The sequence below is a fragment of the Mustela putorius genome, unplaced genomic scaffold, assembly GCF_011764305.1.
Source record: "Mustela putorius furo isolate JIRA1106 unplaced genomic scaffold, ASM1176430v1.1 tig00000179_pilon_pilon_pilon, whole genome shotgun sequence".
Lineage (NCBI taxonomy): Eukaryota > Metazoa > Chordata > Mammalia > Carnivora > Mustelidae > Mustela > Mustela putorius.
Genome location: NW_025421305.1, coordinates 12,081,250 through 12,108,080, shown reverse-complemented (window position 1 = coordinate 12,108,080; position 26,831 = coordinate 12,081,250). Strand labels below are relative to the sequence as shown.

At 44.7% G+C, this 26,831-nt stretch overlaps 1 protein-coding gene across 1 annotated transcript in view; it reads left to right on the top strand.

Annotated features, from left to right (window-relative positions):
• The first annotated feature begins 19,065 nt into the window (after positions 1-19,065).
• The window catches only part of ERICH6B (glutamate rich 6B), a 61,003-nt gene continuing 53,237 nt past the window's right edge, over positions 19,066-26,831 (top strand). Inside the window, exons 1-2 of the mRNA XM_004759221.3 lie at positions 19,066-19,279; positions 25,920-25,971. The gene's annotated coding sequence lies outside the window, so the exon portion shown is untranslated. The remainder of the gene's footprint in view (positions 19,280-25,919; positions 25,972-26,831) is intronic.

Here is a 26,831-nt window from a genome sequence, read left to right as displayed (position 1 = left end):
ATAAACTTTTGTTCTCTTGGGAGCGGGATCACTGCCCAGCACCACAAGGAGGGAGAATGAAGGCCTTTGTGTACATTTATAGGTGTGATGGTTTACGAGCATGCCCTGTCGAACGTAGAAAACCGGGAGCCTGCTAGATGGAAGAAGGAACCACTCAGGTGGAAAGGATAGAGACAGAGCAGGGGGACCCGAGACTCATTTATATCCTTTCTGACAGTGTCAAGGGCTGGATTTGAAATTAAGCCTCTTTACCAGGGCAGCATCCATTTACGAAAGCATAAATATCACCTTGATTTCTACAATGACTGCCTTTCCCCGCAATTTGGCAGGCTCTAAAGAAAGGTTCCATACCAGGGCCGATTTTGACTAACAGGGAGAACCTTCTTCCGAGCTGCTCCAGACCTTTCCTCTGCCCACCCTCATTCTCTCCCTCTGCCTTGTGACACCCAGCTGTCCAGTAGTCCCCAACATGAGCCTCAGGCCCTCCGCGGTGCTCTGGGCCATTCAGAGTTTATTACAGCATTTTCTAATTAGCCAGGAGTATTTTAGGCCCATATTTTTATTCCTCATCTCTCTGATTGATTTTCTAAATTATGTGTCAGCACGAAGGTGTTAAAAAAAAAAAAAAGAAAAAACACTTAACTCAGCAGCAATTAGCTGCAAAGCTTTTAAAGCTTCCTTTTCATTTCATAGGTCTTTGAGAGCCAGAAATAATATCAATAATACTGAAATCAAGTTGTATTTTACCCCTGGTTAAAAAGGCAGCAAGTGGCTTGAGAGGCACTATTTATCTAAGGCAACATTTGCTAATCTTTTCTTTTCTGCCTCATGCCTAACTGTTCGAATTTCCTACACACACACACACACACACACACACACACACATGCCACAGAGGAAAATAAGGTTGAGCAGGATTTAGCTGAAGTGGGCATTGCTCATAAAGACAGTGTATGAGAGAATGTTCTCAATCCCTGAACACTTTTAGAATGCCAACATTTTGTCTTGGGCAATGTTCTTTTAGGGCAGTTGGTGACAACCTCAATCCATTTTCTAGAACCAAAAAAGCCAGGCCTCTAAAAACATAACCCTTGAGGTTATTCTCAGACGGTTTAGAGTAAAAAGCATAACCAAGAAAGACCAATCTGGCCAGTTGCCTCTTATCTCAAACACTGTTTAAAGAGCCCCCAGTTTGCAGGGAGCTTGGAGACCTGTTATTTTGCAGCAACAGGGAGCAAAGAGCTCTTTCTGGAATTTGGTATTCATCTGGAGATCCCAGTTTGCCCCTGGGGTAAAAGCCAAGATAACCCCCCAGGTTCATTCACAGTTGAAGATTCTAAACACCCAAGCAATACTGAAGTCAGGAAGAAAGACAAAGACAGCACTGGGATAAGAGGAATCATACATTGCCAGAAGAGGCTGATACCTGGAAAAAACGTCCCCTCCACTGCCTTCCACCTGTCAGCCACCCAGGGCCCACCTACAGTTTCCATTCCCATTGTGCCTTTTAAGTCTGCCCTCGATCTAATTTTGACCACATTTCACCTTCAACTTAAAAGTACTGGAACGTAAGGATGAACGGGTGGGAGTGTGTGTGTGAAAGTGTGTGTGTGTGTGTGTGTGTGTGTGTGTGTGGTGTTTTGAGACGAGCACCCAGCCACTCTGACATTTGGCCTTAGGATGCTCCTTCAGAAGATGCAAAATTAAACCTTTGCTCCTAGGCTAATTTGTAAACTTGAGCTCACCCACTTAAATTCCTCTTATTTCCCAACATACTGTATTTTCATGGATAGATACCTTCATGAGTCATCTAGCTTTCCTTTACGCCTTGACTGCCAGGAATCTCAAAGCTGAATGCTATGCTCAGTTGCAGTAACTGGCTTTAGCACACACTCCCCACCACCGTATCTCACCCCTGCCCCACCACGGCCCCCTCCTCCCTGTTCGTGTCGTGATATTTCGCCTTTGTTCTTCTATCCTTACTTGGAAATAACTTCTATAATAAGCTATCTTACAGTTTTGGGGTGTTTTGTTTTGTTTTGTTTTGGGGGGTTTTGGTGAAAATACAAATAAAAGAAGAACTGAATTATCTTTAAATGACTTTTCATTATGGAGTGCCATCTTTGCGATACGCCTGAGTTGACATCCTTATTAAGAGAGGCTGATCTGCAGTGGCGATTTTGCAAGATGATTAGCACACACATCAGAATTCATGAAACCTCCACGGCACTACCTGCTCCACACAAACAGAAAGTCATCTCTGCCGATCTCTGTTAAGTTTCCCCATCTATAAAGTGATAACAATGCTTGCTCCTTCTCCCTGTTACACTCATGTTATGAGGATCAATGCTGCAGAGGCTATAAAGTGCTCTGAGCTCCTCGGGGGACGGCGCTCTATAACTATAATTACCATTATTGACAGCAGCGAGGAACTGCTGTAGGCTTTTCAAGGAATGGCCACGGCTCGGGCACCCGCCTGGTCTTTTCTTGGAGCTGCAGGCAGGCTGGGGCACAGACCGAGTTTGCCTGCTGCTAGGGGACATGCTTACCGCCATCTCCAATAACTGATATAAAAGAGATCTCAAAATGCAGAAAGGTTCCACGAAGGTTGAAAACAACACATCACCACCGCTGCCTTTCAAAGGAAGCTCAAAACACCCAGCAGTACGTGAGCGTAAATGGGTGTGTGGTGAGGACAGCCCGCGGCAGGTGGCACAGGGCCCGGATGCGTTCAGTTAGTCTACACAAAGGTAATCCTTTTCCTGGTTAGGGAACGCTTTTATAGGTTCCCATTCCTTACACTGGGGAAAAAAAAAAGGTAGATGTTGTCCATATCCATCAAGCTGTGGAGGCTTTTTATGACCCTTTTAAGACTACTTCTCCTGGAAGCCTGTATTCTCTCTCTCAAGAAGGTACCAGGGTTCAAGTCCATGACTTTGTCACCTGCCTCCTGACTATGACTGCTCTCCTTTCTCTCATCTGACCGCTGCCCCTGGACACCGTTCTCAGCTCTGCGATAATTCCACAGGCTCATCCCTGCTTCAGACAGCTCTGATTCCTAATCTGAACTTTGTAGCCAAAGCAATTCTCAGACGATATTTTTAAATGTGTCTTCTGATTCTTTTTCTCAAGACCCTCTGTTTTGAATATTTCCTTCCAGGTCTTTTCTGACCCTAAAAAATATCAGGATACATCCTAACATTAGACATCATTTACTTGGTTCCCAAAAATGTAGGATTACCTGCTATTTTTAAAATCTGGGTACAACTCTTCTAGTAATGTCCATGCAGTAGCAATGGCAGAACAAAAACTTCTAGAATTGAAAGAAATGAGATGGTGTCTGGGTCTAGAGTCTATAAAGCTAAAGCAAAAAGAATTGGAGGGAAAAACCATATATATGTATGTGTATGTGTGCAGTTCCAAGATTCAGTTGGGTGGAAAAGAAAAATACACTGTACTTAGCATTCTGCTTTCACTATAGCATCAATGAATGCCAGGAAATGCAATTTCAGAATATCTGAAATTCAACTACAAACTTGCATTAACACTTAGGAGAAAGGAAGAGAACATAAAGTGACAAATTTACTTGGAGTCGTGCAGACTCCTTTTTAGCCAAATTGCTGGTTTGAGACAGATCATCATCTCTGTAAGAACATGAACTGCAGCCTTGTCACTTTTCCCCGCTCTGTGCAAATACAAGCTGAGTGATTGTGTGTCTGCCTTCCCCAATCAGCAGCCCAGTTCCAGTTCTCTGCGATGCGGTTACAGGCAAAGAAGAATCCTCTCTGGGGACTAATGAAGGACTGTCACCAGAGCTCTGTGATGGAAAATGGCGGAATAAATGTTATGGACGAGCGGCACCTTCGTGTGGAAAGTATGAGTCTCGCTAACAAAGAGAACTGGCTCGATGATTGAAGGCCCCTCTAGAGCACCAGTCGGCTAATAAGACATGGCTCTTAGTTGCTTCCATCCCTTGACCTGTCCTCAGGGACTGTCACCTGCTTGTCCCAGACGCTCTGGTGTATTCCAGTACAACCAGTTACGTAAATTGGGAGTCTAACTCCAATGAATGCTCTCCCAGATACTTTAAGAGAAACTGGAAAGAAGGTGCCTGGGTAGTTCAGTCGGTTAAGCGTCTGCCTTTGACTCAGATCACGATCCCAGGGGTCCTGGAATCAAGTCCCACATCAGGATCCCTGCTCTATTCCCACCCCTGCTCCTGCTCTCTTCCTCTCTTTCTCTCTCTCTCAAATAAATAAATCTTAGAAGAAGTAGGAGGGGTGGAGAGGAGGAAGAGGAGGGAGAGGAAGGAGGAAAAGAAAGAAAAAAAAAACTGGAACCACTGGTCATGACCTCTTGGGAGGTGGCTCTTAGCCCTGATCTGACACCAGCAGCCCAAAAGGAGCTCAATAAATGTGTGATGAGAAGCAATAAATGTACGAAGTGATTATTCAAATACGTAGATTATGACATGCCTCTACTGTTCTATTTCATCTGAAGATAGCCCTGAATCACCACACTAACCCTAGGAGCATCTCACTAACCTCCTGTTAACAGAGGAAGAAACCCAATCACAGGAAGTCTGTCTGTCTGTCAAATAAATGCCCAGGGTCATGCAGCTAGCGAGAGTCTGGGTCCATGCTCCTGGCTCTTCCCCCCCCCACACACTGCTCCTGCGTGGAAATAAAAGCCTCCCCTCCTGGCCCTGACTCCCCAGAGCCAGTAACATCCAGAGGCAGATGGCTACACTGAGGTTCTGTAGAAGTGCATATAATAGAAATTTTATGAGCTCATCACAACCTCCTTTTGGCCCTCTCTTGGGCTGTCCTCCACCAAATGCTGGCAAAGGGGAGTGAAGACCAAAGAACAGGCCAAGTACCCTAGAAAACCTGTCTTCCTGTCCCAGATGAGCACCTTTCTCCCTCCTTTTCCACTACTCCCTGTACAACACAGCTGTACATGTGCTCCCACAACAGGGTCTGCATCCTTGCTGCTGTTTTTGTCACCTGTCCTAGCAAAGCACTGAGAAGGAGGATGCACCCTAATGTGCCTCCATGTCCAAATTTCCAGAACTGAAGTTCCTCCTGGATCACCAAGGAAGTACATAATCCAGTCTTACAGCCGAGCCACAGCTCAGTGGTGATGTAGTACCAAGGCCACCCCGCACAGAAACTAGGGGTCCTGGTGCTTGACTGACATCAGGTGAACAGTGCTCTGTTGAGCACATCACATCAACCAGTGACTGATTCAAGAAACCATGGAAAAGGGCTTAAGGCCATTTGTTCCAAACCCCTGCCACACAGTGGGATAATTTTTCCAAACGAATTCTCAAAGTTTGGTTTTGTTGTGTCAAATCCTCTTTGGTTGTGGTGGTATTCTTTTTTTTTTTTCTTTAAAATAAAAAACCAGGGGCGCCTGAGTGGCTCAGTGCATTGAGCATCTGCTCGGGTCATGATCTACTGGGTCATGGGATCGAGCCCCACATCAGACTCCATGCTGGGTGCAGTGTCGGCTTGAGAGTCTCTCCCTCCCACTCTCCCTCTGCTCATCCCCACTGTGCCCTCTAAATAAATAAATAAATCTTTTGTGATAAAAAATTACAAATAGATAAATCCTCAAAGGGAGTATTCCTCCATGTCCTTAAAATGAGACTGTATTTGACAGAGTCAGCTCCCTCCATGGATTTCGTTCCCGCTTCTTAGCTTCTGCTCAGGTCCCAGAGAGCAGAAGGGAAGGTGGCGCCCTGCCCCCGACCATCGTGGTGGCCACTCAGGCATCTGGAAAACTCACATGTCTGTGGCTCCCCCACAGCCTGGCCCTGGCAACTGTGACCTTTGTCCCTCTGTCCCTTCTTGCTGGGCCACTGAGAAATCTAGGAATCAGGAATCTGAGACCAAATTAACTTCTTCAAAATGTACTGTCATGTCAGTGTGGCTCAATTGATGAAATTATTTTCACATATAAACTTAAATGAAACCAAAATGTGACTTATGTAATTAGTAAGCCTATATGAGGATTTGAAAGCAGTAACAGATCTCAGACTGCTTTGATAAAGCTAAAATACTGTGCACAAGTCTGAGCTAGGTTACGAGATATATATATAATCCATATACACATGTATACATATATATGCCTGTGTATTATGTATATTTAGGTGATGGACAATTAGAACTGGTCAAAAAATTTTCTCAACTCCCCCACAAGAAAAATCTTTTCCACCCATTTATATTGGTCATATTTTTCACCTATGTTCAAATTCTCAGTGGTCGGGGTGCCTGGGTGGCTCAGTAGGTTAAAGCCTCTGCCTTCAGCTCAGGTCATGGTTCCAGGGTCCTGGGATCATGCTCCTCATCAGGCTCTCTGCTCAGCAGGGAGCATGCTTCCCTCCCTCTCTCTCTCTGCCTGCCTCTCTGCCTACTTGTGATCTCTGTCTGTCAAATAAATAAATCTTTAAAAAAAAAAAATTCTCAGTGGTCTGGGCCGGAAAACAATTTCTTTCTGGTTGGTTCTACTGGCCTTTTTGGGAGGCAATGGCTGAGTATCAAAGGGCCAGATGGTTCAGCAGCCCCCGTTACTTGGGCTTACCCTACGTTCACCATCAGTGGACTCACTGACAGGCCTGGGAATTGCTGACAGAAGCTATTAAGCACTTTTTTTTTTTTTAATTGCTATGCTATCCTGTGATCTTTCTTGTAAATGATTTCCTTCTCACAACAATTGGAATGATCGATCAAGAGAGGTTTTCTGCAGAGAAAAGAAGAAATTTCACATTCCAATGAGGACAGCTTGTCACGAATTGTAGCAGAGGTTCCCACAGCTCAGGAAGAACAGTAAACAGAGCTCATAGGAAGGCCCAGCTGCTATAGCGGGGTGCTCTGTGGCAAGGCCCTAAGGACAATGGGCCTACAGCTGGGGCTCCACACAAAGTCCAAGAAATCAAAGTTGCTGGCCTCTATCAGTCCTTCGATCTTGAGCCCACTAGGCAATGAGCATGACTTTCAGGCTTCTGTCTGCCTTCAGAAAATCCAAGCCCACAAAAACAACTCAAACAGAAAATTCACTCCTCTTGCTCAGTAGGCCATCTTCCTGTCACCACCACCAACCACCTCATTTCTGCCACTTGCCAAATGCCCATCCCCCTCTCATGATGACTATGGATGGATTCAGTGGTGCCTTCAGGTGATGTCACTGGCTTTATGTGGTCTTCAATGGAATACAACAGAAATTTCGAGGCACTTACTTATTTTCCATTTTTCCCTTATTTAATGTTTTCAAAATTCAGAAGTCATACGCTCATTGTGATACACGAAATGACATAAAAGGTTCTGAAAACAACGTTCATTGCACAGGCCCCTCCTCCACCACACATGCACCCAATAACCCACTCCTCTGAGGAATCCGGAGTCTAGGGTGTGTTCTCTGCCCTCATGCACAGGTACTCAGGCAGACATGCACATACAGTGGAGGTTTTCTGGTTTTTGCTTATAGAAGATTTTTGGCCAAGATTTTAAAAAATCACATTGTACATATTATTCAGCAACTTGACTTTTTCCCTCAACAACCGTGGCCACCCCCATTTGTCAGTTAGTCATTGCAGCGTGACTGACTGATTTCGGGAGGGTTACCAAGCTACAGCCAGTAAGCCGAACACCTGTCTTTGCAAATACAAGTTTTATGGCAGCCCGGCGCACCCCTTCACTTCCCTTTTGTCTGCGGCCGCTGGTGTCCCACAACACAAGAGGTAATTAATTGTAAAAGTGATCCTATAGCCCACAAGCCTAAAGTACGGACAATCTGACCCTTTAAAAAACTTATTGCTAACAGGGGTGCCTGGGTGGCTCAGTGGTTGTGTCTGCCTAGGATCAAGCCCTGTGTTAGTCTCCCTGCTAGGTGAGGAGTCTGCTTCTCCCTTGACCCCTGCTCATGCGCTCTCTCTCTCTCATGCTATCAAAAAAAAAAAAAACAACAACAACAACAACAAAAACACCAAAAACTTTTTGCCAACCCTTGTCTTAAAACAGCAACCATTTATTTCCCCATGATTCTATAACTTAGCAATCAGGACGGGGCTCAACCTGACAGTTCCAACTGCCCTCCTGCCCTAGGGTCACTCATGTGACTACAGCTGTTTAGCATCTAAATAGTTCAAAGGGCTTCACTCACATGTCAGCAGCTGCTGCTGGCTATCAGCTTGCCAACTGTGTCCAGTTGGTGGCAGCATTCCAAGAGGGTGAGCCCAGTGCACATAGAAGCTTCTACTTGCATCCAGTGTCCACTCATATTTATGAATTTTTTTCCTGAGTTTTTTGTTTTGCTTTAAGGTCTGGAAAACCAGTAAGGGATCACTGTATTTACACTATATACAGATTTTAATACATTGTCTATCAAAGACACTTTCAATCTGTATGTTCTCTATGTTATACAGTCAAACAAGTTTCTTTCTTTTATAGATACTGTTTTCAGTCTTAATGACAAATGTTTCTCCAAATCTTGGAGTGTATTTGCATTTTCCCAGACTTTTTATAAAAGTTTTATTTGTTTATTTATTTGTTTGAGAAAGAGAGAGAAAGAGTACAAGCAGAGGGAGCAGCAGAGGGAGAAATGGACTTGCTACCGAGCAGAGAGTCTGCTATGGGGCTCGATCCCAGGCCTCCGAGATCATGACCTGACCTGAAGGCAGATGCCCACCTGAGTAAGCCACCCAGGCACCCAACTCAGGTTTCTTGGGTCCTCAGATAATTTTTTATTGTTCTCTCTCTCTCTCTCTTTTTTTTTTTGGAAGGCGGGGGGCATGCTCACGTAAGCAGTGGGGAAGGGCAGAGAGGGAGAGAAAATCTTAAGAAGGCTCCACACTCAGCCCAGAGCTCAATGCAGAGCTTGATCTCATGACCTTGAGATCATGACCCACACCAAAATCTAGAGTCAGATGCTGAACTGACTGAGGCACCTAGGCGCCCCTTTGTTGTTCTCTTTTTATATTAACTCGTTAATCCATTCAGAATTTTGTTCTAGACTATGATAGGAGCCAGGATATCAAATTGATTTTCTTCCAGATAGAGAACTAGTTGGGCCAACATCTTTGATTAAATAAATCAAGCTCTTCACTTTGAGTAGAATCCATTCTGGGATTCTCTACTTTGTGTCACTTTCTCTTTGTATCATACTTCTATCAGGTTGGTTTTATTACAGTGACTTTGGCGTGTTTTCTGAAATCTGGTATGGGAAAGACCACCTTACTATGTTTTCCTACCTTTTTAGCAACCTCAGATATAACTATTCTCCCAAATTAACTTTAAGATCACATTATTCAATTTAAAACCAAGCAAACATATAAAGATAACACTGCTGGGTTTCTAACTGAAATTGTATTATATTTATGATAATTTGGGGGAACTGACATTTTTAGAATAATCATGTCTTCTCTTCCAAGAATATAGTGTGACTTTTCATTTGTTCAAGTAACACTTCTTGTCTTATACTTTATATATTTTTTTCTATTGGCATGTTATGAATTTTGTAACTAGCATTAATGACATATTTAGGTTTTTCCTAGGTGTTGCTAAAATGGAGAAGAGTTATTGATTTTATACACTTAATTGGTATTCAAACACTAACAAATTCGCTATTCTGGTAGATTTTCAGAGAAAATAGTCATATCACATGTAAAAAAAGTTCTCTCTTTTTTCTCATTGCTTATACTGATTATAAAAATAACAATATAGCCTGTAACAATGGAAATACTGCTATAAGACAATAAACAATCAAGCTCAAATAGGAGGAAGGTAACTTTTTATCTGGGAGGAAGAGGATATGGGGAAGGTGAACAGTGGCTACCCATATCCCATTATTCTCTTGGACCAATTTACCCAATGAAAAAGGAACAAAATATCTGAGAAATTTCTGGATAAATACCAATATCCTGGAAAGTCCAGCCCACGGATATTTAAGTGGAAACACTTAAGTTCTATCAAGTAGCATCAAACTACAACTGGGAAATCATTTATTTAGAAAGCACAGCTTAACCCCCAAATTCCCAGTCAGTATACAACTGATCTCATGGATTAACACACAGAAAGCCAATGCCAGAGTGTACAAAATACAATATAGAACTCTGCACCGTTGAATTTTCAGGACGTCATTTGTTGCACTAGTATTACTGTTTTTGTCTTGCAGTGTTTTGTCTTGTTTTGTTTTTAATTGGCCTTATGGCATTCCTTGAGGCATTCTAGAGCCTTTAAGAAAATTATTGACTAATAATAGCAGGAAGGAGACATCTCTGTGCAGTTCTTAGTTTTAATAGAAATTATTTTTTTGCTTTATTATTCATACTAATATTTGCTGTTGGTTTTTGACAGCTGATCTTTGTCATTTTTAGGCGCCTTCCTTCTGATTAAGTCAGGAAGGCCTTTGGCTGAAAGTAGCAGAAAACCTGATTGTAGATTGTACCAGCAATATGGAGGCAAACAGGGTCTGGTGTTCATTTAGCAGTTCAGCAAAGCTGAGATGGAATATGTGTAAGTAGGTGGCCCACGTCTACTGTGTAGAAGAGATAGGATCAAGTGCTCAAAAGAATTGTGAATTCAGTGAAGAGGAACAAGGGGACAAGAAAAGAAGAGAGCCAGGATATAGGGTGGGCTAGAGAGAAGAAACAGAGAAAATCCTCTCCTGGGGAGGAAAAAATGTCCCACAGCATTTCCTGAGAGACAACATGGACAACCACATGGATGGCGCCATCTTGATTTAAAAGCTTTAGATCTCCCTGAACTTGCAAACCTCTGTAGAGGACTCCAAAAAAAATCATGTAATCCCATGTGACTCGATAACTGTGCCCTTCTGTATATTGGTCCACTCTGGGACACTTGAGTACAACATCTCACATTATAGGAACAAACGAGCAGAACCAGTGGGCACCACCACTCCAAGATCTAGAGAGAACAATTCTCTAAGGTATGACAGCACCCCACCCTACAGGCTTGGAGCTGAAAGTGAGGGTGAACGGTGTCCTCTGGCGTGGTTTCTTCTTAATGAGATGTAGAGAGCCTACCCCTGGGACTTCAGAATAAAGTCTTGGTTTTCTTGGGATCCCAGCACTGAGGGTGTATAGGTTTAGCATCAAATACTTCATGCAAAAATAACAAGCTTGGCTCCTGGGGCTTCCTTGAGTATTTCAGAAACAACTCAAAGCAAAGCTCCAGGCATGCATGCTACCATCAAAAGGGGACGTGGATTAGTTAAACTGGGAGGTAAATTATTTCTCACTGCTGTATAGCTTCAAGTTTCCCATTATTTGATTAATAAGATGAAGTCTGGGTTGTTTAGAACTCTTTTTTAGCCTCTCATGGAAGAGTAAACCAATTTTAGCCAAAATATCTAGAAAGTAAAATCAAGATTGAGGAGTCTCAAAGTGAAATCTTGGACTGAAATAAAATATTCTGTATGATTTGTCTTATGAAAAGCCAGTTTCCTAGTGGCAACCTAAATGAGCTCCAATTTAATGGTGCCATGAAAATGTTTCCTGCTGTACTAGGAGACACAATCTCATAATTCCTTTGTGAATTATGAAGGAAATCTATCATTGAGGCCTTGTGGGCAGGAACACAGATTTAGGGGGTCAACACACCAAGCATTTCCATCCATGACCTCACCACATGAACCCCTAATTAATTATGGGTATCCTAATGTGAAAAATACTTTCATAACTGAAGGGTGACCTACTCCCATTCAAAAGCAGACCACAAATCAGTCACAACTCCCCAAACACCATGAAGGAGCTGCTCAATTTGTATCTGTGTTGAACTTCAAGTATTGCATAATTTATATCTAAAATCCACTCTCATACATCTGCTAAAAGACCCACTCTGACCTTCGTTCCCAATCCCAACTGCATTAAAAGGGACAATAAATCACTGGAACACAGCACCCAATCACAGCCCAGTTCTCTCAAAGCAGGCAGGTTTCTCACCTTGATGAGTTCATCATCCCCTAGAACAGGTTATAAAAACTGTTCGCATGTTGAGGTAATAATTCAAAGACTCTTTGTTTTACCTGTGGCTCACTACCCAGCCAGGTGAACCAAGTGTGCACATCGACAAATGGAGCTACTAGGTTCCACTGGGCCTTCCATTTACCTGTACCTCAGGAAGACCAAACCTCAGATCTGGGCCCGCACCCAGCCATTGATGAGTCCTCAATTTAACAGAGCTCTGCTTAGGCTCAACACACCTTATATCCAAAGATAACACAAAATAGAAGGATGTGATCTTTGCATCTAAAGATGCCCTTGACGCTGAATCCAAAGTGAGGATATATTTTTACAGGAAGCACACCTTGTCCTTTCCTTACAGCAAAGCTTTGGTTTCAAAGTACAAATATTTCTTGATCCCTAAACAATATTCTGTCTTCTCGGCTTTGCCAGGGAAGGAAATCTCTGAAAATATCTCTCAATTTCTGGAGGCAGTTCTATCAGTTGTGCTGTTAATGTAGAGGGTAGGAGGCCTACTCCCAACTGAGTACTACAGAGAACCAGAAGCCATACAGTTTCCAGGTAGATTTTTCCAAAGAGATCCAGGAAGAACTGTGGGGAACTCACTACCAACTGCCACCAAGCAGTGGGGCAGCTCAGGACATTCCTTGGCAACCATGGTGTCATCTAGAAGGGGCTTGGCCCATCCAGGGTGGTGGCAAAGAGCTGGTAGGCTGGGACAGTGGCCAAGCTTGGCCCCCTATGACTATGTCCACAGAGAGCTAGTGTTCTTGAAGTTGACGTCTGTCTGTCCTATTCACAAGGTTCTGCGTCACTGACATCCACAGTAGGGTATTTGACTGAGGCCTTGTCCCCACAATCTACAAGGAACACATGTTGTTGGCTCCCTGCTGAGTACCCCCCTCCCCCACTTAGGAGTATTTCAAATGTAAGCTGGTTGCCTGCTAGAAACAAGGTAAAGGAGTTTAGAGCGTACTTCTTTACCCGCTAGTTTATTAAGAGATTTGAAGTTTCCTAGGCAGGATATAACACAACAAAAAGAAAAATCTTCCAAATGGGCCACTCTCTACAGTACAATGAGCTGGGCCATACAACAACAAATACAGGCCCTCATGGGAGAACCTCACATGGTGTTTAATTTCTTTTTCTTTCTCTTTTTCTTTCTTTTCTTTTCCCTTGTTTTTAGCTATTCTTCAGCAATGCCTTCTTTCTTGTGATGCCCTCAAACACGGATCAAGGTTCTGTACAGTACAGCCAAGTTAGCCATGTGCTGGTTCATCTGTTCTTCCTGTATTTCTGGGCCCAGAGACCTTTCGCTGCCCTCTGTTCCCCTGGGGTACAGTTTGTATGGCTAGAATGTGTATAGAGATACATAACAGAGCTGTCGTACCTGCAGGAAGTTCTTCCAGTCTTCAGACAGAGACAATATCAGGGAAGCATAACTCCAGGAGAAGAAACGCGGATTGTACATGAAGAAGCAGGATTTTCTTTTTCTTTTTCTTTTTCTTTTTCTTTTTAAAGATTTTATTTATTTATTTGACAGACAGAGATCACAAGTAGGTAGAGAGGCAGGCAGAGAGAGAGGAGGAAGCAGGCTCCCTGCTGAGCAGAGAGCCCGATGTGGGGCTCGATCCCAGGACCCTGGGATCATGACCTGAGCCGAAGGCAGGGGCTTTAACCCACTGAGCCACCCAGGCGCCCCAGAAGCAGGATTTTCAAAATATTTTTCATTGCTGTCCTTTACGGGGGGGAGGGGCTAACTAACTCTCTGAGTTTCAACTGTCAGGCTAGTTAATCTTAGAACAAGAAGGTAGAAATCCAAATGAGAGGAAGAATCGAGGACAGCTCCGTACCATTAACCCCATTAACCAGGATGGGATGGCTGCAACCTGGTAATGAGTGAAGACCCTGGTGGGGGTTGAAACAAAGCTCCGGGGTGCCTGTATTCTAAAAGGGGAATAAAGGTGGTGTCCGGCTTTATAAAGGACAGCTGCCCTTGGCAACTGTGAAGTATTCTATCCAACTGTACTATCTGGAAAGATGTTAAAATGGATTCTCTGTGAGTCCGTCTGCAGTCACGTGGAACAATGGGAGGCAAAGAGAAACCATCAGCATGGGTTTGTGAAAAGTAGAGGAGCAGCCTGCCTTTACGTGGCTCCATGGTAGAGTGACAGGCAGATGCAAGAAAGCAGTAGATGTTATTTCCAGAAACTTCAGTTATGCTTGGGGAGTTCTAATTGCCACCAGCAACCTAAGCAACTGGTCTTTGAATAGGTGATCTTGGGAACTGTAGAGGACAGAAATCCCAGCTTTGGGGATGAGGAGGGGACATAAGGCAGGGGACTCCCCACCAGGTGCAAGAGAGGCCCATTCACCTCCATCCCTGCTTCAGGGGTAGGTGAACAGCAGCAGGATTTCTCTGGTCCCCTGTAAGCTACTCTCTTTGGTATCGTCTGGATGGTCCCCCTTGATCCTAACGGACTCACTGCTTTCTCCTTTCCAGGGTTTCAAACTGCTCTGTCAAAGCCCATGTTGAGAAGTAGCAACAAGACTCAACCTGCTGGGGCGCCTGGGTGGCTCAGTGGGTTAAGCCTCTGCCTTCAGCTCAGGTCATGGTCTCAGGGTCCTGGGATTGAGCCCCGCATCGGGCTCTCTGTTCAGCAGGGAGCCTGCTTCCCTTCCTCTCTCTCTCTGCCTGCCTCTCTGCCTGCTTGTGATCTCTGTCTGTCAAATAAATAAATAAAATCTTGGGGGGAAAAAAAAGACTCAACCTGCTTATTTAACTCTTTTCAAACACATGGGAACATGTCTTCATTAGGTGCTGGTGACATTTCTGGTGGCTCTTGTGGATCCTGGCAAAGGAGTCAACTTTCCTGATGCACACTTTTCTGAACCTGAACCTAAATTAAATATTTACTATTTAATAAATATTAACCATTGCTAAAGTGGCCATTTGTCCTCATTTGCCCAGACAGCCCCAGTTCATGTCTGTTGTGCTGGCAAAATTATTCATCTGTCCCTTCTCACTGACAGAGGGTCCCAGCATGGATGACCATCATGTGCTTGCCCCAGCCAGAGGGTGACATGGGCAGTGCCTCTCCTCTCTTGTCCTCTCTTGTCTTCTCCTTTTCTCTCTCCTCATCACCACCTCTTTCTCTCTAGCTCATTACTTTTTAGTCATCCCAGACATCATGAATAATTTATTATGGATATCCCACTTACTTCCAAAAAGGATTAAAACAGAATACAATGCATTCACTTGGCAAATATTTCGTGGAAGCCTGAAGTCTCACGAACACTACCCGAAGGGATAGATATGCACAAAGTTGTTCAGATAAAAGTTAAAAGTGAGGGCAATGAAAAACATACGGAGGAGGAGGTTACTGTGTTAGAGACTATGGGGAAACAGTACTTGTAATTCCTTCTGTATTTCACTTTGAGCTTCCCAGCAGTAAAACCAAAAAGTAAATTACAATATATAACATCAATCACATCACCTAAGGAAGTACAACTTTGACCCAAAAAAAAAAAAAAAGATGATGCTTTTTCTTCTGACACTAATTCTTATAGAATTTAATCATTCATTCAGTGAATAGCTATTGAGTACTTACTTTGTCCCAGGCAGTGTTCTAGGTGGTGAGATACAAAAGTGAATAAAACAGAGCAGAGAGACAAAAATCTCTGCTCTCAAGGAGCTTCCATTCCCAAGAACAAAACAGACAATAAATAAAATATACAGTGTATCAGACAGTAATAAGTGCTATAGAGAGAAATGAATCCAGAACAGAGAATAAAGAGAGGTCAGGGAGGGGCCTACAGTTCTAAGAGGAAACACTCACCCCTCTTCCCTGCAGAAGGTAACATCCGAGGAAAGATGAGACATTAGGGGAAGAGGGAGGGATCGTGCGGCTCTCTCGGGAGGAGCCCTCCAGACAGAAGCCCCGATACAGGAGCACGTGAGGTGAATGAATCAGGAACAGATTATGAGAATATCAAGTCAGAGATAGGAAGGTGGGAAGGGGACTGGAAGTGGAAATCTTGGGTTTTTCCTCCCAATAAGATAGAAAGTCATGGGATGACATTGAGCAGAGAAGGGTAATGACCTGACATATTTTAAAGGATCATTCTGGATGCTATGTCCAGTATAGATTTAGAGGAACAATATGCAGAAGTATAGAGGCCAGCGAAAGAGTCTGTGGAATTTTCTAGACAAGAGAGGGCGGTGAGAAGTGACCAGATCCTGGGTGTGTGTTAAAGGTAAAGGCAACAGAATTTGATAACTGATTACATGTGAGGTGAGTGAGAGAAAGAGAAAGGCCAGGAAGGTTCCAAGATGTTCGTCCTAGCAGTGGAGTTGCTGTTTACTGAGATGATTGAGGGTAGAGCAGATGGTAGAGGAAGACTGGGAGTTTGATTTGGGCTGTTAAATAAGATACACCTACTAGACACCCAGGTAGAAATGTCAAGTCAGGCAGGTGGTCAGATATGAATCTGGGATCCTCATGAATCCTCACATAAAGGATACGGAATGGTAAAATGAACAAGGTCTTTAACAATTACTTTTTGCTGAAATACAGAAACATTTGTCTTAATGACCATTTTCTTTCAGTCTGAGATAAAAAATCAAGGTCATATTCTTCAATCATAGCTAAGTGAAAGTATTTCTGGAAACAGCCAAATTAGTATAGTAAATGTCCTAAAACATGTTGCCTTTGGGAATCTTAGAACAAGGATACAGCTTTACTGAAGCTGTCGGAATGGAAAGTTTACATGGATGCTATATGTTTCCTCTTAACTGTGTTTCAGATTTGCCTTTGGAAAGAGCGAGCTCTTTGATTTTACTTATTCTCTGGGGTAGATGGTTAAGTGGTAGGGTTGACGTTTTGCTATGAAAAGCAAAAAAGGAGTCTGGTAAATTCCTACCAGATCAAAGCCTGTCTCATTCTTACTTGTAGGAAGGTCATCGGAATACCTGAAAGACCTACTCAAAATTTTCTTTTAAAGGAGTTGTATATTTACTCAAATGGGCAGACAAATCCCAAGCTGAGACCTCAGAATGAGAAGCTGGTGCTTTGCAACAATTTGGTATTATCCAAGTTAAGATGTACTGTTTTTCGTGGCGAAAGGATGGATCTCAGACAGTAGCTTACACAGGCAGGTATCAGTTAATCCTTTCCCCAGCCAAATAATAAAAGTGTCTATAATTCCCCCAAGCCACAGTAGTCTGGAGGGAAAAAAAATTGTGCAACTGTCAGAAACATAGCAGAACTTTCAAAAGCACGTCTCAGCAACATAAATGGGAAACCTATATAACAGTTGTGTTTTAACTCTTAAAGTATAAAAATCACAGCCTTTTTAAATTCCTTGAAACCAGAGACTCAGTCCGTATTTCCAATAACTCCTAGGACAAAACCAGCACATAGTAGGCATTCATAAGATACTGACAAAGCAATGAAATCAGTCAACATCAAAAAATTAAAAAAGCCTATGAGCGCCATCTTGTGGAAGGTCTTACCATGACAACAAGATTATAGTCTCCTGGCAGGGGAATGGACACTGAAATTTCCCTGTGACAGAACCTGAGGGGCTATGGTCTACTGGGAATAGTGGGCTAGGAAAAGGCCTTGAAGCTATATTTGAAAACCAAGTATGCTCTTTACTTAGATTCAGGTGAGCTAGGTAGACATTATAGAGGTCTACAAAAGTTTCCCCAAGCCAGCCTTTGACACTGGTCCTGAGAAAACTGAGAGGTATAGCTCTCCAAAGTAGTCTTTGACCAGTCTCCCCTCACTAAAAACTGTTGTAATAACCTAGGCTCAAATTCTTCCTCTGTGCTTCAAGAGATCCTTGGGAACAGAAGATCCAAAGAGCTCTTTGGACACCTGGTAACATCCTCTGTCTTCCTGTTTCTCCTACACTCTTCCCCAACTCCCTGAGGCTCCTGTTGTCACCCCATAATACTGGTATGGACTTGACCTCTCCTCTGCTTTTCTCCAACTTTCTCCACTACGGAAGAGGAGAGGCATAAATAATTAGCTGGTCACCTTTCATAGGTTTATCTCTTATGCTACCACCAAGCAGAAGTGGAACCACCAAGAACCAGCAAGCCCTCACACTGGAATCCCCTTTTCTGTCATTGCCACCTCCTTCCCAAGAGCCTGACACGGGCCCCTGCGAGAACACATGAAGAAACCCACAACACCGCTGGTATGCACGGGGTGCTCATGATTCTTCAGGGTTTGTGGATGCCTGAACTTACACGATATGATGAACCCTCTTCGAAAAAAAAAAATTAAATTATAAATGTAGGTGCAAATGTGATTATTTGTTTAGAATGGGAGAAGAAATCACAAAAAATAACTAACATTTCGAAGATCCAGGACCTTTTCTTCCAAACTGTCTGCGACAACTGACCAGGCCTCCTTGTCCCCACTGGGCCACTCTGCAACTCCCCACAAATCCACTCAGAATGGCCAGAACATGTGAACGTCACCGGCTTCCTCTTACAGACTCTGTCCTCTTCAGGTAGTGACCAACCTCCCCAGACCTCCCAAAAGTGCCCCAGAGAGAACAGAGGAGCTGCTGTCCTCAAGGATTCTTGGAGGTCTTTGGCCTGGGGACCAGCCCAGATGAATCTACTCAGGGTGTCTCCTGGGAATACACCCACCTGCCCTCCCCTCGAACCCACCCTGCAGCCCACAGGCAGACCTGACTGAGTTCAAAGCTGTCAGCTCTGGGAGCCACAGACCACCCTCCCACTCCCCCCCCCCTCCGTCCTTCCATCTAAACAGCAGCCCACCGAGCCCAGCCCTGGGCCCCAGGATTCAGGAGAGTTAACCATGCAGCACGATTTTGTAATTAGGAAAACAAAGCTATAAAAGTTACGTACCATTAAATAAACAACACAACAAAAAGAAAACTGCACCCAGTGCTTGCCGGTCCTTTCCTGCCCAGGAGCCCAGGGTGGATGGGCAATAGGGCGGCCGCCAGCCTCCCGCAAACGTTCGTGGGCTGCATGTTCCATTAGGGGGACACCTGACGCAGTGGGCCGTGGCGCAAATAACGAGCACAACTTTCTGGCCAGCCACTGCCCCGTGGCCCGGGCACCTCCCCAGGGGCAGAGAGGCTGGCGGAGGGAAGCCGAGAGAGCGTGGAGGCTGGGAACCAACCCGCCACTACCAAACCACCACCACCCCTCCCCCCCGGGCGTGGGGGCACCGTTCCCATGGTAACGAGGAACTAAAACAAACGCGAGCAGCCCCGCGACTTTGTGGGGATCTGCGCGGCTGTCCGGCTTGGGTAAGGCTTCGCACCTTAGCCAACGAGTGTGTAGGAGCCGGGACTCCCTCCTCCAGCCCCCGCCTGGCCGGTGGGGCCTGGGACGGTGTGGAGGTGGGAGGGGGTCCAGAAAACATAGAAGCATCCACAGGCAACCTTCTTTGTGTCTCTCCCCTTTTTCTGCCCCTCCCTCTGTTGGCCTTTCTGCCCCTGCTCTGCTTTTCCTCCCTCTGTAAAGGGCGGTGTTGGCTCCTGATATTACTACAAACAGAGGAGGACTGGGCCCCTGCCACTCCAGGGAGCCTTCTGGCTCTGCATTTTAAGGAAAAACTATGGCTGTGGATGGTATGACTTCTTCCTTTCCGGCCAGCATAGCCCAGCCAGCTAAGCAGAAAAAGAATTCCGGAGATGGAAAACTCCAGCCTTGCCCACAAACCTGTTCCTGCGGCCCAAAGCAAACCATTCATTGGGTTTCCCTGCATCCTCTTCCCCCACCTCTAAAATGGGAGAGAAACAATGGTCCTAATCTTGCAGGGAGATGGTGAGGCGCGCCCCCGACTGGTGTCCCACAGGTGTTCTCGGTCCAGTGCCTGCTCGAGGCCACCCTCCCTGCATGTTCAAACCTGGATATATTTGAAATTCTATTTATAAAAAGGGCCTTAGGAAATGATGTTTTAATGAGTACACTGGGGTGTCTATTCTGTTTAAAATTGCACTGATTGGTCGAAGGGAGGTCAAAAGACTTGTTTGACTTCTGTGCCTGTCCCCTGGCATGTTCAAATGTGGATCCAGATCACTCCAGGCATGGCATCATGGAACTCACCAAAGCGGGCCATCCAGTTGTTCCCCCAAGAGGGAAGGCAGTTGCCTTCAGCCAAGAATCCTGCCAGTTAGAGAGGTTAGAAACCGCCACGGCAACAAAAGGGCTTGCATTTACCCGTTCCTTCACAGAAACGAGGCTTCTCCGCTGGCCACAGCCAGAGTTCCCGAGCCTCTGCTGGCAGCACCCCAGTCATACCCAAGCTCCCGTGATGCGCCCAGCCCAGCTCCAGGTTGCAAACCAGAAACTGTATGTGCCCCCAGGCTCCTGTGTGCTTTTTCTTCCTAGGGAGCATCTATCCCAACCATGGACTTCTGTGGAAATCCTGCCACGTGCCAGGAATTGTGCAAGGCTGCCAACCCCGTGGCTGAGGCAGATCTGCACACAAACGCCAACAGTGCGGAAAGGAAAGGGCATGAGAGAACTTCGGGGTGGGGGGGATTTGGAGGGGGAATTGGGGGTACAGTCCTTTCAGAGGAGCTTGCTCCTCTTCACAGAGGAGGTGACTTTAAGGAGTTGGGTTTTGGAGGATGAACAGACTTCAACGTGCTTTAGGAAATTCCAAAGCCAGCTAGGACCCCCAAAAAGAAATCCCGCTCTGGAAGAGTTGGCGTCAGTGTGTACCCCGTCCTCCAGAAAAGAAAGTAGGACTATGAATATGCTGAAGTACAAAACCAAGAGGAGATAGAAGCCTCGCCCAGGAGGACGCCCCGCCCAGGAGGACGCCCCGCCCAGGAGGACGCCCCGCCCAGGAGGACGCTCCGCCCAGGAGGACGCCCCGCCCAGGAGGACGCCCCGCCCAGGAGGACAGGTCACTAGACTGATCCCTCAGTCCCAGCTCCGGAGATATTGGCCGCTGCCACTGGGACTAGGGGCACTCCGTGGCCAGCCAAATCCCTGGCCTTCTCCAGAGTTGATTCTTCATGTTCAGTAATAAAACACTGCTAACAGGGCCGCCTGCTAGGAACATGGAGGATTGATAGGAAATGCACGAGCCTTCAGGAAGTGCTCGGAATAAGCCGGACTGTTCTAAAATCAAATCTCTCTTCATTATCTTCTTGAAAGGAGTACATACAACTGTCTACCAAAGCCCGAGGCTTTTCCTGCCCCGTAAGACAAGTGAAGCCCTGCTCTCCCTCCTCTGCTCTGCTGGACTGAAATACACAATTAGGCAAGGCCTTGGCAGCCATGAGTCCTCATCTAGGACTTGCTGGCCCTCTCCTGGAATCTTAAGGGTTTACCTGACCTCTTCACTTCAGGTTGTGTTGCTTAGAATCTCCTAGTGGACAAACAACCTACCTCTGTTCTTCCCACCCCACCAAAACCAGGGTGTGCTGGCCTAATAACAAAGAGTTTGTTTCCTTTGGGTACTTCATCCCTCCCAACTCCAAAGATCCTCCCCCTTCTTGACGGATGCCCTTACCTTTTTAGAACAAAGGGATGCTTAAGCAGCACACCCAGGTCCTGAACTTCCTTCTTGGTTCCAAATCAAGTGAAACCCCAGAGTCCTGTTTTCAGGCGTGACTGTGATAAACCTCAGCTCCATGTCTGTCCCCAGCTTCGAGCTGTGCTTTTAGAGCTCAGGTCTGTGCGTGCGCCTACAGCCTTGCACTCTGCCGGGAGAGCTACACCAAACCGTGTTCACACGGGTAATTAACACTACCGGCACTCTTCACCCAAGCCATAATTTTCTGAACTGACAACAAGTGGAGCTCCTCAGTCCTCATCAAACCCATCTGGGCTACCAACCATCTACAGTTGCAGGAATTCCAGGAGGCACTGAGGAGAGATTGAGCACCTAACAATGGCCAGAACCCACTAATTCATGGGACCTCATCGCCTCTTGGCTGCTGAGGTTTCTCTCCTTAGAAAGGGCTCACTGTCTCAGAGATATCCCTCTTCGAACAGGCCGTGGGGCCAACATGGGATAATAGGTCTGCCAAGGGCACCTGTTCGCTGTCCTACAAAATTCCTAACACCTGGGAGCTTGCAGGCTCCCAGCACCATCCTGGACTCTGAACATGAGTAGATAAGCCATTCTGCCTTGATTCCTGAGGATTTCAGTCTTCATAGTTACATTCTAAATGACTGGGTAATTACGCTTGTTAGAACCCGACAAGCAATCATAATAAAAAGTCCCTTCGGTCTCAGTCTTACCAGCTTTTCCAGTGACTAACGGCATTTTCAGGTCACAAATAACCCTCTTCCTCTTTCATATTGTGTCTCCCTGGTGTCTCATTGAAATCTAGAATGCTCCCTGCCTCTCCAGTCTACCGTGTGAAAACTTAGACCCACTAGCCAAGCCAGCTGAACTTAATTTTGTAGGGAGGTCCACCCAGGGGGAGGGAGGAGACACCCTGGTTAGGCAGGAAGGAGAGAGAAGGGTCTGTATGGCTGAGCAGTAGTGGCATAGCCGCTTCATAAACAAGCTCCCCTCACCTCCTCCCTCTACACAGAATCCTCTTTCCATGTCTTTATGGTGGCTAAAGCCTACCCCCTGCCCTCCCAACCCCAGAACGTCCTTTGGCTCACTTTGAATTAAGTGGGGACTGCCTGTTTCCCTCGCGGGCCCCACACCCTAGAAGCCAGGCATAGTGCTGGCCTTCTCGCTCCCTATTCTCTCCCCTTACAGACACTCGCCCAGCTGACATGCTCCTCCTCTGTTTTCATTCATGACCTAATCATACTATACTGTACTTTAATTTATTTTTGTTTCCCTGCTTAAGCAAGATCTTGAGGTCTACAGATACGCCTTACGCAATCTTGCAGTCCCAATGCCTGACAGTATCTGGCACGTACAAAGTCGATTGTTTGTGGAAGAAAGAGGAAAAGAAGAAAGGGAAAAGGGATAGGAGGGATCCTTGCAAGCTCATCATTTTCACTGGCACATTTTATGAGGTCTGATTAATAAGCACTGAATGATAGACTCAGATTCACACATATTTGAGCAGCCTGGAAGGGTGAGGCAGGGGCCAGCAAGATGAAATTTAATACTGACCCACATGAATACTGGTTATCAGTTTCAAAAATAAGTTTAGCAAAACAAAACAAACAACAACAACCCCCCCCAAAAAAACAAAAGGTACAGTACATAAGAGCTACCTTTGAATATTTGTAGCTCTCTGTAGAGCAAATCTGTTGTGAGTAGCTCCAGAGAACAGACCCGGGAAGGCTGGTTGAAAGCCCAAGGGAGGAAGATTTAACAGAAGTCTGTGTAATGCGTTATGTGCTAAATACACTGTCTCACACATAGAAATGGTGGCTGTGATCTTTCTTATCATTATTACCAGCATCATTGCCATTATTTATTATAAGAGCTGTCCAACTCTGGGAAGCACTGAGCTCCCATCCCTGGAAATCCAAGGTTATCACTGGGTAACCACCTGTCTGGGATGTTTGTCAACCTGATTCCTAACCCCTGGTCTCCTTTTCTCCGTAATCCTGTGATTTGAAGAACAATGAATGCTCTGTCTGTCCCGGTAGCGAAAGCCTCATATACAATTCCTGGCTGAGCCAACCATCTTTTTTATAAAGAAACACATTTCTTGCAGTGTGCCTCCTTCAAGCAACCCCTCTGAAGCATCGCTTTGATGTTGAAGAAGAAAATTGCTTTGTGTGAAAACTCCTTTAATCTTATATAGATACAAATGCTTTGTGCTTTGGGGGATATGCCAAACTGCTCTTAGTATTTCAGAATTAATCTCATTAAAGAAATCTCGGTTTAGTCCCACTGCTGTTTGCCAGAGATGTTGAATAATTCCATGCCTGATCCTGCTGTCTCTGCCTGTGCCCCCTTCCTGGATTTGGTGTTGTCTAAGAAAACACATTGGTGGGTGTAGGCCAGATCATGTCATTCCCATGTTATAGAGGGCGCCTAGGTGGTTTAGTTGGTTAAAGCATCTGCCTTCAGCTCAGGTCAAGATCCCAGGGTCCTGGGATCGAGTCCTGCATGAGGCTCCCTGCTCATGAGGGAACATGTTTCTCCCTCTCCCTCTGCCTCTCCCCCCTGCATGTGTATTCTTGCTCACTCTCTCTCAAATAATTTTTTTTTAATGCTGTCGTTGTAGAAATGTTCCCTTAATACATCTCTATCTCATTTTCCTAATTTGAAAAGAGGAAAGAAAAAAAAGGGGTAGGAGGAGCTTGCCTATTACAAAAGATAACAAATGAAATGATGGAGTTGTTCATTAATTATCCAATTCCATACATATTTATGATAAACCATCAGTACCGCTAAGAAAAATGTTGTTCATATAGGATAACAATCAGTTGTCTCTTTCTGGAAAATATAGGAAATTCTTGATTAGATTACCTGGTTTGTAAAACATATTTTGCATATAAATGTATTTTTATATACAAACATATCAGTAAATGAAATTACTGACTTCCTCCCTCTGGACACAAATTCTGGATCTCTTCCATTAAGAGTCATCAGTGAATGATCCAAAGTTACAAGTATGTGAAATAATCACCCATTTATTCATTTTAACAAATATTTATTAACCTCCTCCTATGTGCCAGGCATCATTCTAGGTGGCAGGAGTAGAATGGTGCCTGGGTGACTCAGTCAGTTAAATGTCCAACTCTTGACTTCGGCTCAGGTCATGATCTCAGTGTTGTGAGATCAACCCCCGTGTCAGGCTCCACACTCAGCAGGGAGTCTGCTTGGGATTCTCTCTCTCTCCCTCTGTACCTCCCCCATGAGCGCTTGCTTACACACATACAACACATTCTATCCCCCTAGAGTAAATAAATAAATCTTTTCCAAAATAATAATAATAATAATAATAATAAGCTTGCCTCTGAAGAGTGGATTATCGGAGAGCAAGAACCAAAGCATAGAAGTAGATGTAGAAGTGATGGGCTAGACAAGGGTGAGCACAGCAGTAGCAGACCGAAGGAAGGATTCAGAACATTTTTTGGAAGACAGTGCCAAGAAGACTTAATGATTGATTAGTATATTTGGGAGGACGAAATAAGAAGGAATCAAGGATGACTCCAAATTTCTATATCTGAGCAAGTATATGAATTATATAAGAGGTTTCCAAACTTTCTCAGCTCATGGCACCCTTAGTGGCTCAGTGAATTTTTCATGGCACCCCCCTACACCCAAAGAAATCTGTACAGTTTTCATTTATTAGTTATATCTAAATAATAAATATTGTGCATCTTTATGTCACAGATTTATGTCACAACTTACTATAGAAACTGAAAGAATAAATTACACTTTAATTTCATTCTTGAATAGCCACGATGACCTTCTAACAGAACGTGCGTGCTCATTGGGCATTGTGTGATTTCTCCGATCTTGGAAGCTGATTGCACATGGTCACCCTCATTTTCTACTCCACACTAATTTCTGCGTGTTACTTGCTTTTTATCTCAACAACTGCCAAAAACCCAGCTTTGCAAAATATGCCATAATTAAAAGGAAGACAGGATAACCAAAAATTAGGTTTTCATACACTACCCAACAGATGCTGAGTATTGCTATTTTCTTCAAAAATTTAAAATCTACTACAGCATCTTGTGAGTTCTCTGCAGTGCCCAGGGAGCATCAGTGCTCAGATGGGTCAAACCATTTAGAGATGGGAAGGAGTGGGGAGATGGAAAGGGAGGTTCTGTAAGTGAGGGCTGCTTAGGTTTGATTTCCATGGTGAAGATTCAAGGAGAGCTACTGACCAAGGAAGGTTAATGAAGAAATGCACTGTAGCACAAAAGTAAACCATTCCAAATTAGCATAGGAAAAATAGCCATTTTCTAATATTCTTAGGGATTAAGGTATTCTCTGGCTAATTTTTCGGATAACTAAGAGCTAACCAGAAAACGTTTTTCTTTCAGCTGTTATTATTGAAAAATCTCTTGGCTTGGACTCAGTTCACTCCCTGACATCGTAAGTATGGAGCCATGAGCGTAATTGGTCATAACCCCTGTTGTTCCCAGGTGTTGAAGGCTGCACGGTCATGATTGCAAATAATTCACACTGTCCTCCCTGTTAGACACCCTGTAATCCCAGAAATAGCAATGGAGCTCCACAAAGTGGATTTTATTTTCCTCTAGTAATTTTTAAGCTCCTTGCATTTCCTATCAAGAACACTACATTAGGTAATTCCCAGATGTGACCACCAACAAGAAATATAACGCAAGAGCCAAATGTCCTCCAATTTTGAAATCCAAAAAAATTTCTGACAACTGAGAGTCTTCTTGGTAAGTTTGTGGCCAACTCATTTGACCACAAAACCTGAACTGCTAGAACTTGGTTCAAAGCAAAATCCAACCTACACTGATGTGAAGCCATTTAAAGTTTCTCTTTATCCTACTTACTGTGAAAATGTACATGTTTGGCTATAGAAATACTAGTAAGATTTACCACAGGGTACTGCCCCAGGCCCCTCTAGGGTTGACATGTATTTAGGCCACAATCACCATAAGGACAGTCTAAATCAGAAACAAACCTGAATGCCACAACCCAACTTGCCCTAAGGCTTTTAAATAAGAGACAGTCCTTAGATTTGTAGGCCCAGAAGGAACCCAGAGCCCTTCTAGATCAACCAACTGAGATAACAAATGAGACAAGAAGCCTAGACACAAGGGGGAGACACGGGGAACATACTCAAAATCCCACATTCAGCTTGAAGCACAACCAAGACAGTGACACATCTCTTGTCATCTGCTGCCCATGGCCCTGTCAGGCGCCTCCATGTGTGCTCCCATGAGCTGAGAACATAATACCTCAGTACACGGCTAGTGTCC